The 14,979-nt window shown below is 41.1% G+C and overlaps 1 protein-coding gene across 5 annotated transcripts in view; it reads right to left on the bottom strand.

Annotated features, from left to right (window-relative positions):
- Positions 1-14,979, bottom strand: part of LOC144223912 (uncharacterized) — a 166,943-nt gene that overhangs the window by 147,737 nt on the left and 4,227 nt on the right. The gene's annotated exons all lie outside the window — the stretch shown is intronic.

The following is a 14,979-nucleotide window of genomic DNA, read 5'->3' on the forward strand; positions in this document are numbered from 1 at the left end:
TCTCTCATGGTTTGCCTCTCTCCCTCTCCCCCTCTATTTCCCCCCTTCTTCTCCCCCATGGTCCTCTGTTAAGTTCTTCCTAATCCTCCTATACGTGCAAACATATGATATTATAAGGACATGTATTCTTGAAATTGAGTCCAAAATTATCAGTTCCCATAAAGAACCCATGTAACTCAATGAAGAATCTCCTAACTAGAAAGCTACCACATAGAAACTGGTTTCTTGCGGGCCATTTCTCAGAACGTTCTACAAATCGTTTCAGGTCATAATTACAAAACATGGCTAATGAGTGAAATAATTCAGAAGCCAGACTCATAGGGAATATGCTTCCCTACAGATAATTCATGCCAGGTTATCTTTTAGAATACTCGGAACCAAGAAACATATAAATCCACACACACATGTTACATACACACACACACACACTACACACATATACACATCATACACACACACATTATACACCAGAAACACAGTGCATACACATCACACACACACACATCAGTTATTTCTACACATTATATACATATCACGCACATGTTACACATACACACACATTTTGGAAATCTGGAGTTGTGGCTTTGGGAAGATAGAGGTGGACGTGTCCGGTTGAGAAGCAGTGCTTTTGAAGAATACACAAATTGTGCAATTTCAGAGTGGACTCTGAATTCATGATAAATAATGCAATGACTTTGGTCCTGACATCTCAACCCTTGGCAAAATCTCAAATACACTGGTTTACGTTTTGGTCAAGCTGTAGCATTCTGTCTCCTCCAGGAAAAACTAAGGTGTTCATCTATTTAGAGAGTCATTGGAGGGGCACTTGAGTGGCTCAGTCGCTTAACGTCCAACTCTTGACTTTGGCTCAGGTCATGATCTCACGGTTTGTGGTACCAGCTCAGAGCCTGCTTGGGATTCTCGCTCTCTCCCTGTCTGTCTGCCCCTCCCCTGCTCAGTGTCTGTCTCTCTCTCTCAAAATTAAATAAACATTTAAAAAATTATACTTTCTATTTCTTTTTTAAAAATTTTTAAATGTTTTATTTATTTTTGAGAGAGAGATAGACAGCGTGAGCAGGGCAAGGTCAGAGAGAGAGGGAGACACAGAATCTGAAACAGGCTCCAGGCTCTGAGCTGGCCGTCAGCACAGAGGCCGATGCAGGGCTCGAACTCATGAACCGTGAGATCATGACCTGAGCTGAAGTCAGACGCTTAACTGATAAGGTAAAAANCGAACTCATGAACCGGGAGCTCATGACCTGAGCTGAAGTCAGACGCTTAACTGATAAGGTAAAAAATGGCTTCATGTCTGTTTCTTTGCCTTTTTTTTTTTTTTAATTCCTAGTGTGACTAGCCATTTGTCATGTGTTCTTTTACCATTTAAATTTTTTCTGTGGATACATTTTTTTGTGTGTTTTAAAATTATCACTGTGGTCTTGGGGCGCCTGGGTGGCTTAGTCGGTTAAGCGTCCGACTTTCGCTTAGGTCATGATCTCGCGGTTCGTGGGTTCNTTATTTGATACACTCATTTAAAAAACATGAAAATGGGCACATTGCTTCTTCTAACTGTTGAAATGATAAAAGAGAGAAGATCATGATTTCAGTTTTGTTTCTTTGTTTCCAGCCTCTGGCTTTTATAGAGTGAAGATGGCCCTCGATATCATGCGTTTTGATATCTAATACCATGATTTTATGATTCTCTGCTGTCATGTAAAGCTTGAGAAGGCTGTTCCACTCCCAAACTGATAAAAAATATTATTCCTCTTGTCTCTGTGTGATTTTGTAAAATTTTGGGGTGGGTTTTTTTTTTCTGTTGTTTTTAACACTTAAAATCTTATTTATGCAAGCGGTGTTCCATGTGTGTGCTACCCCCAGCCCCCAGTAGATAGCCAGATGTTCTAACAGTGTTTATGAAAATGGGTTGCTGATTGGATCTGATCTGATGTATGATAAGTGCCTTATAGGCACAGATCTGCCTCTACATCTAAAATTTCGTTCTTTAATGCTGTACTTCTCTCTCTCTGCTCCAGCCGCCCACTATTTCCATTATAGTTAGTAGAGAAGAACACATTAATATTTGAGGGTGCAATATTTCTGCCTTACACTTCTTCTGTCTCAAAGACTTTTTTTTTTTTCTTAATCATCATAGCATATTTCAAACCTCAAAACTGGGATCCAGTTTGGTTAAGTTAAGCCAAACATCCTGTCCATTTGTTTGAAGCGATCACATTTAGAGATGAATTTAAGATGCATGGGTATCTTAAACTTAGCATTTCAAAGTCAAAAGGGAAAAAAAAACAGTGGTTTAAAATAATAAATATCCCAAAAGAATTTGGTAAGAGCACACTGTTTACACTTCCAATACGAGATTCTCCGGACACTGCTCTTTTCCTGAATTATTTTTAAGCCATGGGAGCCGTAGGATATTCAGATGATACATGGTGTCGTGAGGGAAGCCGAATTCCGTCCGCATGGGCTGCTTTATATCAGACCTAAACCGGTAAGATGTAGTAACTGATCTTGCAAGGAAAGAACATTATGCGTTAATTGACTTCTGCGGGCTTTTCATCTGTGCTGCCTCCATTGCCAACAGCTGGGGTAGCAGGTGGCGTACTAGAATATGTACGATGGTGGGGAGTATGAACTCAAATTTTTCCTAAATAAAACAACTAACAGTAGATACCCCAGATCCCAGCTACCAGGGTTTAGACAGAGCACTTCAAATGATGACAAAGGCCTGCAACGATTTAATGCCTTGGCTTCCAAAAGCTGATTTTTTTGCCTTGTTATCAATATCAGATTCCAAATTAACCAGTACTGTTTTCTCTTCAACACATGTAAACAAAACAAGGCTGATGGAAATAGACATGTAGAAGCATGAAGGATTTCTCTATGCATGTGGCTGAGAACCAGGTCTCTGGGCATTACCCCACCCCCACCCCCCCAATTTACTGAGGTTTTCTTCTCAATAGAAACAAAGAAGTGGTGGGAACATCATTAAACACAACTAACATACTGAGGCAACTCTATGGTTTTTATCTAAAGGAAAGGGTTCATGGTACCCTGGTGTGGCTCAGTCGCTTAAGCATCTGACTTCAGCTCAGGTCATGATCTCGCGGTTCATGGGTTTGAGCCCCCCATCAGGCTCTGTGCTGACATCTCGGAGTCTGGATCCTGCTTTAGATTCTGTCTCCCTTTCTCTCTGTCCCTCCCCCACTCGTGTTCTCTCTTTCTTTGTCTCTCAAAAATAAACAAAACATTAAAAAATAGTTTTAAAAAATAAAGGAAGGGCTTCATCAACTTCCAGAAAATCACTCAATTTGCTGAGTATTAAGAAGTCATTGCCTCTTTATCTTGTATAAAAATATGTCTCTAAACACCCCCCCGCCACACACACACAATGACACTGCCCATCTTCCAAAATGAATATTTCACTTTAGAGTGTTAATAATAGTGTCAAGTTGTTAAGCCTCATTTTGATAAAGGAGCGGTTAATGAGTACTTTATGCTTGCTCTCTGGACCATGGCGTGTGTTTTTAGATTTTCGTTACAGAATGCCACAAAACGGGGATCTCCATTTGTGGGAGATTTCAAAATATATTGTGACAAAATTTATGCAAAGGCTACTTCCTCATAAATTCTAAAGATTCCAAAGTAATAGAGGAACAGGTATTTTTGTGCTCAGATCACAGAGGTGAGAGCGATTCTAAAGACTATGTATCTGGTCTGTTCTACAGTATTCTATGATCTCCAAGGACACACACATCATGCCTTCCATCATATCACTAGGTCACTCATGACCTTGTGTGCTGTCAACTCAGATAAAAACACAAAGCCAGTGATGGGAACGATGGGCTTGTTCTGTCCTCTGCTAAGGTAGCAATGATGCCAAAGCCACCTCTTTGCATTGCATCCCCAGAAATCTCTCGTTCTCTTTCCCTCTCTGTTCACTCATTCCCTTGTCACCCTGCCAATCAAAACCCATTGTCTCTGGATGCTGAGACTTCTTCCAGCCCCTCTCCTCGATCTTTTCCTTGGCCATGGGCTGTCTGACCTTCCTCTACCCCACTCGCTATGTCAGCAATGTGATTATGAAGACAGACATATAAAGGTATCCATAAAGCTGAATGTAGCATAAGGCAATAGGCATGGGGTGTATGAAATTCCCATAATGCAAACATGTACAAGGTTGGATGTGAAGAAATGCTACAGCAATTCATCTAATTGGAAAAAGAAGATGTTCATTTCTCACCAAAAATGTTCAGAATATGCCTCCTTCCTTTTCCTACCTACGTGTATTTCACAAGCAAAGATACTCCTTCAGCTAAGATTATATCTTTGATTTTAGTTTTTTAGTGTTGTGTTTTGTTTTGTTTTGTTTCTGGGGGAGATCTGGGGAAGATCTCAGGCAAGTGACTCTATAAATAGGCTTACATGTAATTGTATGCCATTTTAATTGAAGCTTTCATAATCTCTATAATAAAATTACTACTTTACCAAATGTAAACCATATATTCCAGTAACTATGAATCACACTGACAGGCTTCTGAGTTAATGCAAGAATTTATCTATATCATCTCTCCCTGCAATTCTCATTCTATGTCCAGAGGCCCTCACGGCACCGATTAGGACCCGTGTCAGGAAAATTTTCTCCAAGTCTCTTGTTCTACCCTCATCTTCTTCTTGCTGTTGTTATTTTTGCAACGTTGGCTCTGTTCTTAAACTACAGCATAAGCTCTGAATTCCTGGAGAATGAAGACATTTAGTAACACTGTGTCTCCGTCATTTAGCCTTGATGAGCTTTTAGCCAGACCTCATTGCCATAAATCCGAATGCCGATATAACTGACGATATCTGTGAATAACTGCTTATCAATGAGCAATATAGGGTGATTCTTTAGGGATTAAGTTAAAGCAGTATTTTAAAGAAAATTACTTTATACTCCCCGATGGGTCACAGGAATTGGTAGAATAGAGTTCCGGCCTCTCCTGTGCTTTTCTAGCTTATATCATTCTGCAGAAGAGTCTTTGTGACAGTGACCTGAGAATAAATATTTGTACACACACTGCGCCACCTGTGCTTACCTCATTTGTCATTCTTCCCTTTCTTGTATCTCTTGTGTCTGAGTCATGAGGATGTTTTAGGATCATATTAAATCTTGCTGATGCAAAACATTAAACCTTTTGTGAGGGGAGGTCAACAGAGACTGTAAAGGAGCCCCCTCCCCCGGCTTAACTGCAGGGATGGGTGGAATCCTGAAACCAGAGACGGCACCAGACCTGTGTGAGCTGTGTTTTTTCCTATGCGTGCATGCCTGTGAGCGAGCTTTACTGAGTGAGTGAGGCCCACTAAGAAGTTAACGCTAGAAACTAATGATAAAATACCTTATTGCGCCGTTCTCATGCTCCTTCCCATGATAACGTGAGATGATAAAATGCCTCTGTAATGAGAAGAATGACACAGGTGCTGGGAGGTGGTGTCAGGCTGCCGACCTTCTGAGCACATCTCCCGACAAGCACGTGTTTCCAAAATGCCACTGACCGCAGGCAACTGAAATCTCAGGTAAGGGGTGGGTAACGCTGTCTGTAGATAGCGTAGAAACATTACAAAGCAGAAACACGAAAATATGGATACTATAAAAATCGTCAAGGATAATCACTCTCAGGGAGTTCTGTTCATCGGACATTCTCTATGGTTTTAAATATCCACATAAATATTTATTTACAAAAATGGGATCTACCATGAACCTCATTTTTAGTTTTTAGGTTTGTTTTTGTTTTTTGCTTTTCTTTCAGCCTTTTATGCTGGATCTTTTTTCTATTTCCATATACCTACACTGATATCATCATTTTTAATGGCCACGGGGTCCATCTGTTCACTAGGATTCCTATGTTTGGATAGCCACAACGTTTCCTCATCTTGATGGCCACACTCCAGGCTCAGTTTTCAAGGTAGGAAACTGAACACACCTACCAGCCACTCTGTTAGCTCACCGAGCCAGAAATCAAGGAAATAAATGGCCTGAAAAGCTCAGAAGAACATATGATTTGCTATATTCCCAGCAGAGGACACATAAACCGTCCGATGAAAGAAGAAATCAAAGCTGAAGGCATGATCTGAATTCTGAATTCTGCTTCAGAGGTGAGCAGAGGTGAGAACAGCGCTGTTTCTAGAAACTACGTTTCTAGAAGTTTCCACATCTACAGTTGACCCTTGAACAACACAGGTTTGAACCACTTATATGTGGATTTTTTTTCAATAATTGCAATGCAGTGCTGTAAATGTATCTTTTCTTGCCTTGATTTTTTTCTTAATCGCATTTCCTTTTCTCTAGCTTACTTTACTGTAAGCATACAGTATACAATACATAGAATATACAAAATGTGTGTTCATAGACTGTGTATTATTTGTAAGGTGTCTGGTCAACAGAAGGCTAGTAGCAGGTAAGTTTGTGGGGAGTCAGGACTTACATACAGACTTTGAACTGCACGTGGTATCCGCACCCCTAGCGCCCACGTTGTTGAAGGGTCAGCTGAATTTTTCATCTTGTGCAAGCTGATGAAATCCAACATCTTGGGAACTGATTGCTAACGCTAATCCAGAGTGGAAACATATCACTGACTGGTATTATTTATGATGCATAAATATGTAACATGAGTAGCATCATTTTATGAAGTAGGTTGCATACAAGCCATGTGTCTTTTGCCTTCCATTGGATCTACAGGTTATGGCTGGGGATGGTGACATGAATTTTACCCTCTAAAATTTTGTTCTTTTTTTTTTGCAAACTTGACCGGAATCTAATCTAAATCAGAAGCTCCTCACAAATAATTAGGACTGGCATGTTCTCTATAAAGTTTGTGATAATAAAAAGCAGAAGACATCACTTTGCTAACTGAACACGTGATTTTATCCCAAGATAATCTGAAATCAGAGGAGATGAAATGGTCCATCAGGGGAGGAAGTGATCTTCTCTCTCTACATCCAGTTCAGCATCAGCCAAAATTCCGCTCTGAGGAAGCACCTGCCAGGAAACTTTGCCTGCAGCCACGGCCTCTCCTACTCAGCTGGACTCCCGCCCGCCCAGAGCTGCGACTCCCCTCTAAGGCAAGACAGCTGCAAGGGAAAGAGCGCTCATCTTCATGAAAATAGGCTTTGAAGCCCTTCTGCTCAGAAACACTCTTCATTTGTTAACGACTTAATCCTTTAATTAAAGCTCACTTTGTTAGGTGGCTTGGCTTTCAAAACCAGCCCATGGAGATATTTGCATGAGTCCATTAAAGACCATCAGACCACAGGAGATGGTTGAAAATATTGTCCCAGGCTTATGGTAAAGATAGGCTATCTATCCCTGCCCGGGATGGGAAAAGATTACAGAAGTGTCCGTGTTGAATTAGGTCTCCTGAAATAGAGCTCTTCCTTTGCGTCCACCTGAATGTGGTGTGTGTGGTTGTATCAGCCACTTTTTAATAAGTCGCCAACATTAAGGTTCTTTCTTTTTCTTTTCCTTTCAGTTGAAATTGTAGACTAGTGAAATGGGTTCATGGAATTAGCAATCTAAAGAGGTTAAAGCCTAAATTGAATTGGGTCACTACGATATTGTTTCACTGAGAAAGGTAGCTCTGGTGTCTCCTTGGTTCAGAAAGGCAGTTAATCGAAAGCGCAGTGTGCGTGGTGTGTGAAAATCTCATTGCTGCGTTTACAATGCTTGTGGGTCTTTTAAGCTTAAGGGATAGAAGTAATAATATTGACATTTTCGTGTACTACACAGATCACGCCAAGCAGGTTGGAGTGCTGTTTTGTATTGTATATCCAGAGAGAGGGAGAGAAGAGTAATAAAATGCGGAAGGGATTTTCAAGTTAGAAGAGAATGCACATTTAATGACCTAGTTCTTTGCGGGGGGCGGGGCAATCCCAAGAGATGAATAATCACATATAAACTAAAACGCAATCAGACATGAGTCAAAACAGAAAAATAAAAACCAGGAGAGTTAATAAAACCACTCAAGGAAGTGGGCAAGTAAAAGGGGGAAACATCTATCTGTAAGTCTGATGTGGCCACAGGAAGGAGATGGAAAGCAATCACATTGAAAGATGCAAAATGAGTGTTTTTAAATCTTCTGTGAAAGTGTTTGGAGAAAAATGGGACTGCCGTAGAAAAGGACCAGATTTTAAATTTTAAAAAATAAAGATTTGGGGCAGCTGGGTGGCTCACTCGGTTAAGTGTCCGACTTTGGCTCAGGTCATGATATCCTGGTTCGTAAGTTCGAGCCCTATGTTGGGCTCTGTGCTGACAGCTCAGAGCCTGGAGGCTGCTTCAGATTCTGTGTCTCCCTCTCTCTCTGACCCTCCCTTACTCATGCTGTCTCTCTCTCTCTCTAAAAAATAAATAAAACATTTAAATATATAAGGATTGAAAAGAGGAGCTGTTGGCCAGAATGGACTAGAGACCTGCTTTGAGACCTTGCAGGAAACCATGAAACGTGGGAGAAAGAGAAGAAAGGCAGCTTGTGGAAGTGGCTTGAATCAGGAAGCAAACAACAGTGATCTTTGAGAGATACAAGACAAATGACAATGACAATGATCCCCCTTTAGTGCCCCCGCTTATGGCCTTGAGAGTGTTTCCAAGCCACGACCTAGGGAGGGAGAGGCCAGCAGAGCCCAAAAAACTCTCAGAATCTCTGGAGACAACAGTACGTAGGGTGCTTAGGACAGAGCACCAAGAAAGAGAGGTCTTCACCCAGAGAGAAAAGTGGAGATCTGTATAGAGGCCTAATGCTTCCACTGCAGTAATTATTGGTGCATTTTTTAATTTTTTTTAAATTAAAAAAATTTTATACAGTTTATTGTCAACTTGGTTTCCATACAACACCCAGTGCTCATCCCCACAAGTGCCCTCCTCCATGCCCATCTCCCCCCTTCCCCTCCCCCACCCCCATCAGCCATCAGTGTGTTCTCAGACTTCAAGAGTCTCTCATGGTTTGCCTCCCTCCCTCTCCCCCACTATTTCCCCCCTTCTTCTCCCCCACGGTCCTCCGTTAAGTTCCTCCTAATCCTCCTATACGTGCAATCATATGGTATATGTCCTTCTCTGCCTGACTTATTTCGCTCAGCAGAACACCCTCAAGGTCCATCCATGTTGCTACACGTGGCCAGATTTCATGGTTTCTCATTTGTATTCCATTGTGTAGACTAACCACATCTTCTTGATCCATTCGTCAGGTGATGGAGTAATTATCAGTGTATTTACATGAGGAGAGTACTAGGCAAGCTCCTCAAGGTTGGGGAAATAACCACCTAAACATATAGTATGATCTACAGAAACCTCCATGAGGCCAGGAAACTAACCACCAGAGATGAGGAGGAACGTTTCCCTGAGATGCCCCAGGACCAGCACCAGCCCCAGCTCTAATCAACCACCCGGAAAACTTCATATGATTTTGCCTCAGTAGGAGATGGTTTGATGGTGCTGACAAGCGCTGTGGTCCAGACTAACAAATCTGTGAAGGAGACGAACTGTGTCCGTGTGATGTAAGTGTGTCCCAGAACAAATGCCTAGGATACCAATAGGAATTCAAAAATATCCAGCACCCAACAAGGTCAAATTCACAATGTTTGACATCCAATCAAATAGACTGCCCAAGACATAAGCAGTTCACAGCAGTCCACTGTGTCTCTATACCTGCTACTGGGATCTAAAATCAAACACCATTTGTTAAAACACACCTTTCACTTTGCCATGAAAAAGACAGCACGCACAGGGATATATGTAACAGAACATGGCAGAGACCTGTACACCATTCCTGATAAACATGAGTCAGAAGACACAGTAAAGATGCCATTTACCTTCGAGTTGATCTATACATTAAAAAAAAAAAAAAATTCCCAGGGGCACCTGGGTGGCTCAGCCGGTTAAGCATCCGACTTCAGCTCAGGTCATGTTCTCACAGTTCGTGGATTCGAGCCCCATGTTCAGCTCTGTGCTGACAGCTCAGAGCCTGGAGCTGCTTCAGATTCTGTGTGTGTCTCTCTCTCTCTGACCCTCCCCTGCTCATGCTGTCTCTCTCTCAGAAATAAATAAAACATTAAAAAATATTTTTTAAAAATCCCACCTGAATTCCCAGCAGGCTCGTTGGGTAGAAAACGCAGGTTGGATTTGACAAGTTGGATGGAAATGTAAAACACTGAAACTGCTCAAAACAATTCTGAGAAAGAATGAAACTGGAAACCATATATTACCTGGTTTCAAGTCTTTAATTTTAAAGCAACTGTAATACAAGAAAGTACATTCTCACCAACAACTGAGACTCAACAACAGAACAGTCTAGCGTGTGTGGAAATAGACACACACACATGTGACCAACAGATTTCTGAAAAATAGTGCAGGTTAGTGCAGAGAGGTCAGTAGTTTTAAGCATGATGACGGAAAAGATATCCACATATAAAAACCAAAAGCAAAAACAAAACGAAAAGAACTACCTCAACATTGCATCATATTAAGGATTTAACTCAAAATGAACTAAGCTTGAATTTAAATTGAGATTGAAAATCTAAACGTAGGGAAGTCTAGGAGAAAACATAAGAGAAACAAATGTAGCGCACGGTCAGCCAGTGATTTCTTAGATAAGACACCAAAATCACAATCTGTAAGATATCATAAATAGGACTTCAATTTTTTTTTAATTTTTGATGTTTGTTTCTTTTTGACAGAGAGACAGAGAGAGAGAGACAGAGAGAGAAAGACACACACACACACACACACACACACAGAATCCGAAGCAGGCTCCACGCTCAGAGCTGTCAGCACAGAGCCCAACTCGAGTCATGAACTGTGAGATCATGACCTGAGTGGAAGTCAGATGATTAACCCATTTAACCAACTAAGCTACCCAGGTGCCCCTGAAATTTAAACTTTGAAGGTACCTGCTCTTCAAAATATACCGCTAAAGAATGAAAAGCGAAGCAGCAGAGAAATCACATATCCAATAAAAAACCTGTAATCAGAACATACAGAGAACTCTCAAAACTGATTAATAGAAAACAACCCAATTTTTTTTAAAAAATAGGCAAATATTTGAACAGACACGTCCCTAAGGAAGATATATGGATGGCAAGAAAGCTCAAGAAAACAGGCTCATGCGATCAATCATTTGGGGAGCACCATTAAAACTAAAACACGACTGTGCTAGTAAAATAGCTAAGATAAGACACCCCCTCTGTAGCGGGCAGGAGAATGCGCCGGAATGGGCAGTGTCATTCACTGCTGGTGGGAATAGTAAAGAGTGGAACCGATTTGGAAAACAGATTGGCAGTCTGTTATCAAGTTAAATACACACCTACCATACACCCCTGTCTTTCACTTCCAGCATTTAACTCCCAGAGACACCAAAGCATTTGTGCCTATCAACACTTGTAAGCAAATGTTCATAGATACTTTGTGCCAGTTGCTAACTGGAAACAACCAAATAATTCATCAAGGGAAATGGATAAATAATCTATGGGGATGCAAGGGAGCGCTGCTCAGATATAGGACGCAATACACTGTCGATACATGTAAAAATGCGGATCAAAATAATGGTATTCAGTGAAAAGAGTCAGACCAAAAGTAAATGCTGTGTGATCCCATTTATTTACATTTGTAGGAAATGCAAAGGAACCTCTAATCCAGGAGGCAGATTATTGTTTGCCTGGGGATGAGGGAGGTGCTGGGGTCCAGGAAGGAGGGGTGTCGGGGTTTGAAGAACGAAGTAAGGAAATTTCCGAGGGCAATGGCAATGTTTGTAATCTTGCGTGTAGTGATGATTTCACAAATGTATATACATATATATCTTTCGACATTAAAATATTAGTAGACTTTAAATATGTGCCCTATGTCAAATTATCTCAATATGATTTTTAATACATTGATGGATTGATCGAGTTGCATTAATTGAGTTTTTAATGCAAAATGGACTTCACATTAAAAGATAAAATCAACTGTGTTATTGTGTGCTGCATTTCTGTCCCATCTCCTCTGTATTTCTTTAATTTCTTTCTTCGACTAATGTATTTTTTGGATAGCATATGTAACATATCTTTGCTCTTCACTTTTAAATGTTCCTTAAATCTGGGGGCGCCTGGGGGGCTCAGTCAGTTAAGCGTCTGACTTCGGCTCAGGTCATGATCTCGTGATTCGTGGGTTCGAGCCCCGCGTCAGGCTCTGTGCTGACAGCTAGCTAGCTTCAGATTCTGTGTCCCCCTCTCTCTCTGACCCTCCCCTGCTCACACTGTCTCTCTCTCTCAGAAATAAATAAAACAAAAATTTTTTAAAAATGTTCCTTAAATCTGAAATGATCTCTAAATTTCAAATCTGTAAATATTACCTATTTTTAAATTTTTTAGTTTTTAGAGAGAGAGAGCTTGAGCAGGAGAGAGGGACAAAAGGGGAGACAGAATCTTCAGGACGCTCCATTTTCAGTGCAGACCCCAACACATAGCTCAGTCCCATGATCCTGGGATCCTGACCTGAGCCAAAATCAAAAGTCAGATGCTCAGCCGACTGAGCCACCCGGGCACCTCTGTAAATATTACCTCTTTTTGTTACTGTTATTTTTTTAAAGGGAGAGATCTGAAATAACTATGAAATAAAGCTTTCAAATGTGTTAAATCTAGTTTACTGGCTTTTGGACACTGAAATATTTTATAATTTAAAAATGCAAAAGTGAAATACAAAAAATGAGTCATAGGTTAAGAAAAACACTAGAAATGGGTATGTTACAAAATTATGTAAATAGCACATTGACATTCTGTTGGGAGAAAGTACTAAGATATGGGTAATTTAACCTATCTAGGAAATAGACAATATCATTCAACAAATTGACAATCATTGAGTCTTTAAAAATTTTTTTTTTGGTTAATGTTTGTTTATCTGTGAGCGAGAGCATGAGCAGGGGAGAGGCAGAAAAAGAGAGGGAGACACAGAATCCGAAGGAGGCTATAGGCTCTGAGCTGTCAAGACAGAACCCAACGTGGGACTCAAACTCACAAACCATGAGATCATGACCTGAGCCGAAGTCAGACGCTCAACCAACTGAGCCACCCTGTTGTCCCAACAATCACTGAATCTTAAGGGGAAAAAAATCCAGCCTTGCTAATAATAAATATGTTCAATTTTAACATGTTGCTATATTTCTTCTTGTATTTCAGATTGCACTATTGCTGCCTGGCTTGAATGTCATGCAACTCTTCCAACCATAGTCATGACTTTGTGAAAGTAGCAGAGACTTGGGGAAAGCAGTCTGTTAATCTAATATGAAAAACCAAGAAAGGATTTGCACACTCTGAGCTGGCAATACAGTTACTGAAAAAGTATGCTCATGATTTCCTCCAAAATACTGACTGAACAATCTGTAGTTCAAATGTGTTTAATATTTATTATGTCAAAAGGCTGCAAATACTCTAATGCCTGCATGCTCTTGTGACAACACGTAGCCCAGCAACTGAAATGAGCAGGAGGTATGTTGTAAGAGTGTGGGAGGGTGTCTTCTGACATCATGTTGAGTGGAAGCAAAGTATAGAAAAGTAGGCTTGAAAGACAAGGAGACAGAGTCAAGTTAAGATTTCTAAAGAGAAATCTCCATAAAATAAATGATGAGTAAAGTACATTTACCTAAAATTTTTTCTGTTATGGGATTACATTTGTTTATAACTAAAATAACAGGTAGAAGCAGACATCTTCATAACTAGGGGGCATCAAAACAAATGAACTATAAACTGCATTTCCGAATGAGACTTCCAGAGGAACACGGATGTTAAAAGAGACGTGGAATTTTGAGGAAGTGATACTATATGAAAGGGATCCATATTTTTGAGAAAGGATGACCGGAGTGCGTTTCTTGATGGCTTCTACGCAACAGCTTAAGTCAAGATAGCCCTGCTGGAAGGAAGGAAATATCCAGGGATGGAAAATTATTGCCACATCTGATTTTGTGCAAGGACATGTCCTCTAGGTCATGATGAATTTCCATCTTACGCTTGCAAGGAAGGAGCAGACATGAACATTAATTTGGGTTTTAATATCTTGAGGCTCTGGGTTCCTAAACTTTGAGCTGTATACGTCCCGGAGGCAGAGGCTGACGATCGGGTGGATGGTGTCCATGAGTGTCTCTGAGTGTGTGTGTGTGTGTGTGTGTGTTTGTGTGTGTGTGACTGTGAGGGTGTCTGTGGATGTAGCAGGTGGTGAGGGAAGACAACCATGGAGATTCCAAATGTGCCTTGAAAATGGTGTCAGGGGCATCTGACTCTGGCTCAGGTATTGATCTCATAGTTTCTGAGTTCGAGCCCCACGTTGGGTTTTATGCTGATAGGTCAGAGCCTGGAGCCTGCTTTGGATTCTGTTTCCCTGTCTCTGCCCCTCCCCTATTCATGCTCTGTCTCTCTCTTTCCATCTCTCTCTCTCTCTCAGAAGTGAATGAACATTAAAAGGTATTAAAACAAACAAAAACAAAATGGCGCCCATAATCCCACATATGTAGGACACAAAAGCAACCCCTTCATTTGTTCACACGTGAGTTCTTGCGGTTGCCCTTTGGTCAGGAAGTCCTTACAGAGGACACAAGGACTCACATGTCTTAGGTCCTGTCCCCTCAGTTCCTCAGAGCCAGCAAAGCCAATGTGTGAACTTGGAACAGGGTTCACACATTTCCCTGCTCGCTAGGGACAGCATGTGGGTCTTCTGCTAGAATTTTCACTTGTGCTACAGATGTCTTGGTGACTATGCAAACAGATCACAAATGCCTATCTCTGTCTCATGTGCACTCATGCCCCCCACCCTCCATCTAAACTGTGGGCTTGTGGCATGCCCATAAAATGTCCATAACGCAGTGTATTTTATGAGCTGGTCGCTTACAGCTCATGATGCCCCGTGGTGCTCACTGATAGAAAACAACCCATCAGAGCTACGGATTCCAGAGTAGTACCTGTTTCAAAGCTCCTCATGTC

This window comes from Crocuta crocuta, unplaced genomic scaffold (genome assembly GCF_008692635.1).
Source record: "Crocuta crocuta isolate KB4526 unplaced genomic scaffold, BGI_CrCroc_1.0 scaffold221, whole genome shotgun sequence".
Lineage (NCBI taxonomy): Eukaryota > Metazoa > Chordata > Mammalia > Carnivora > Hyaenidae > Crocuta > Crocuta crocuta.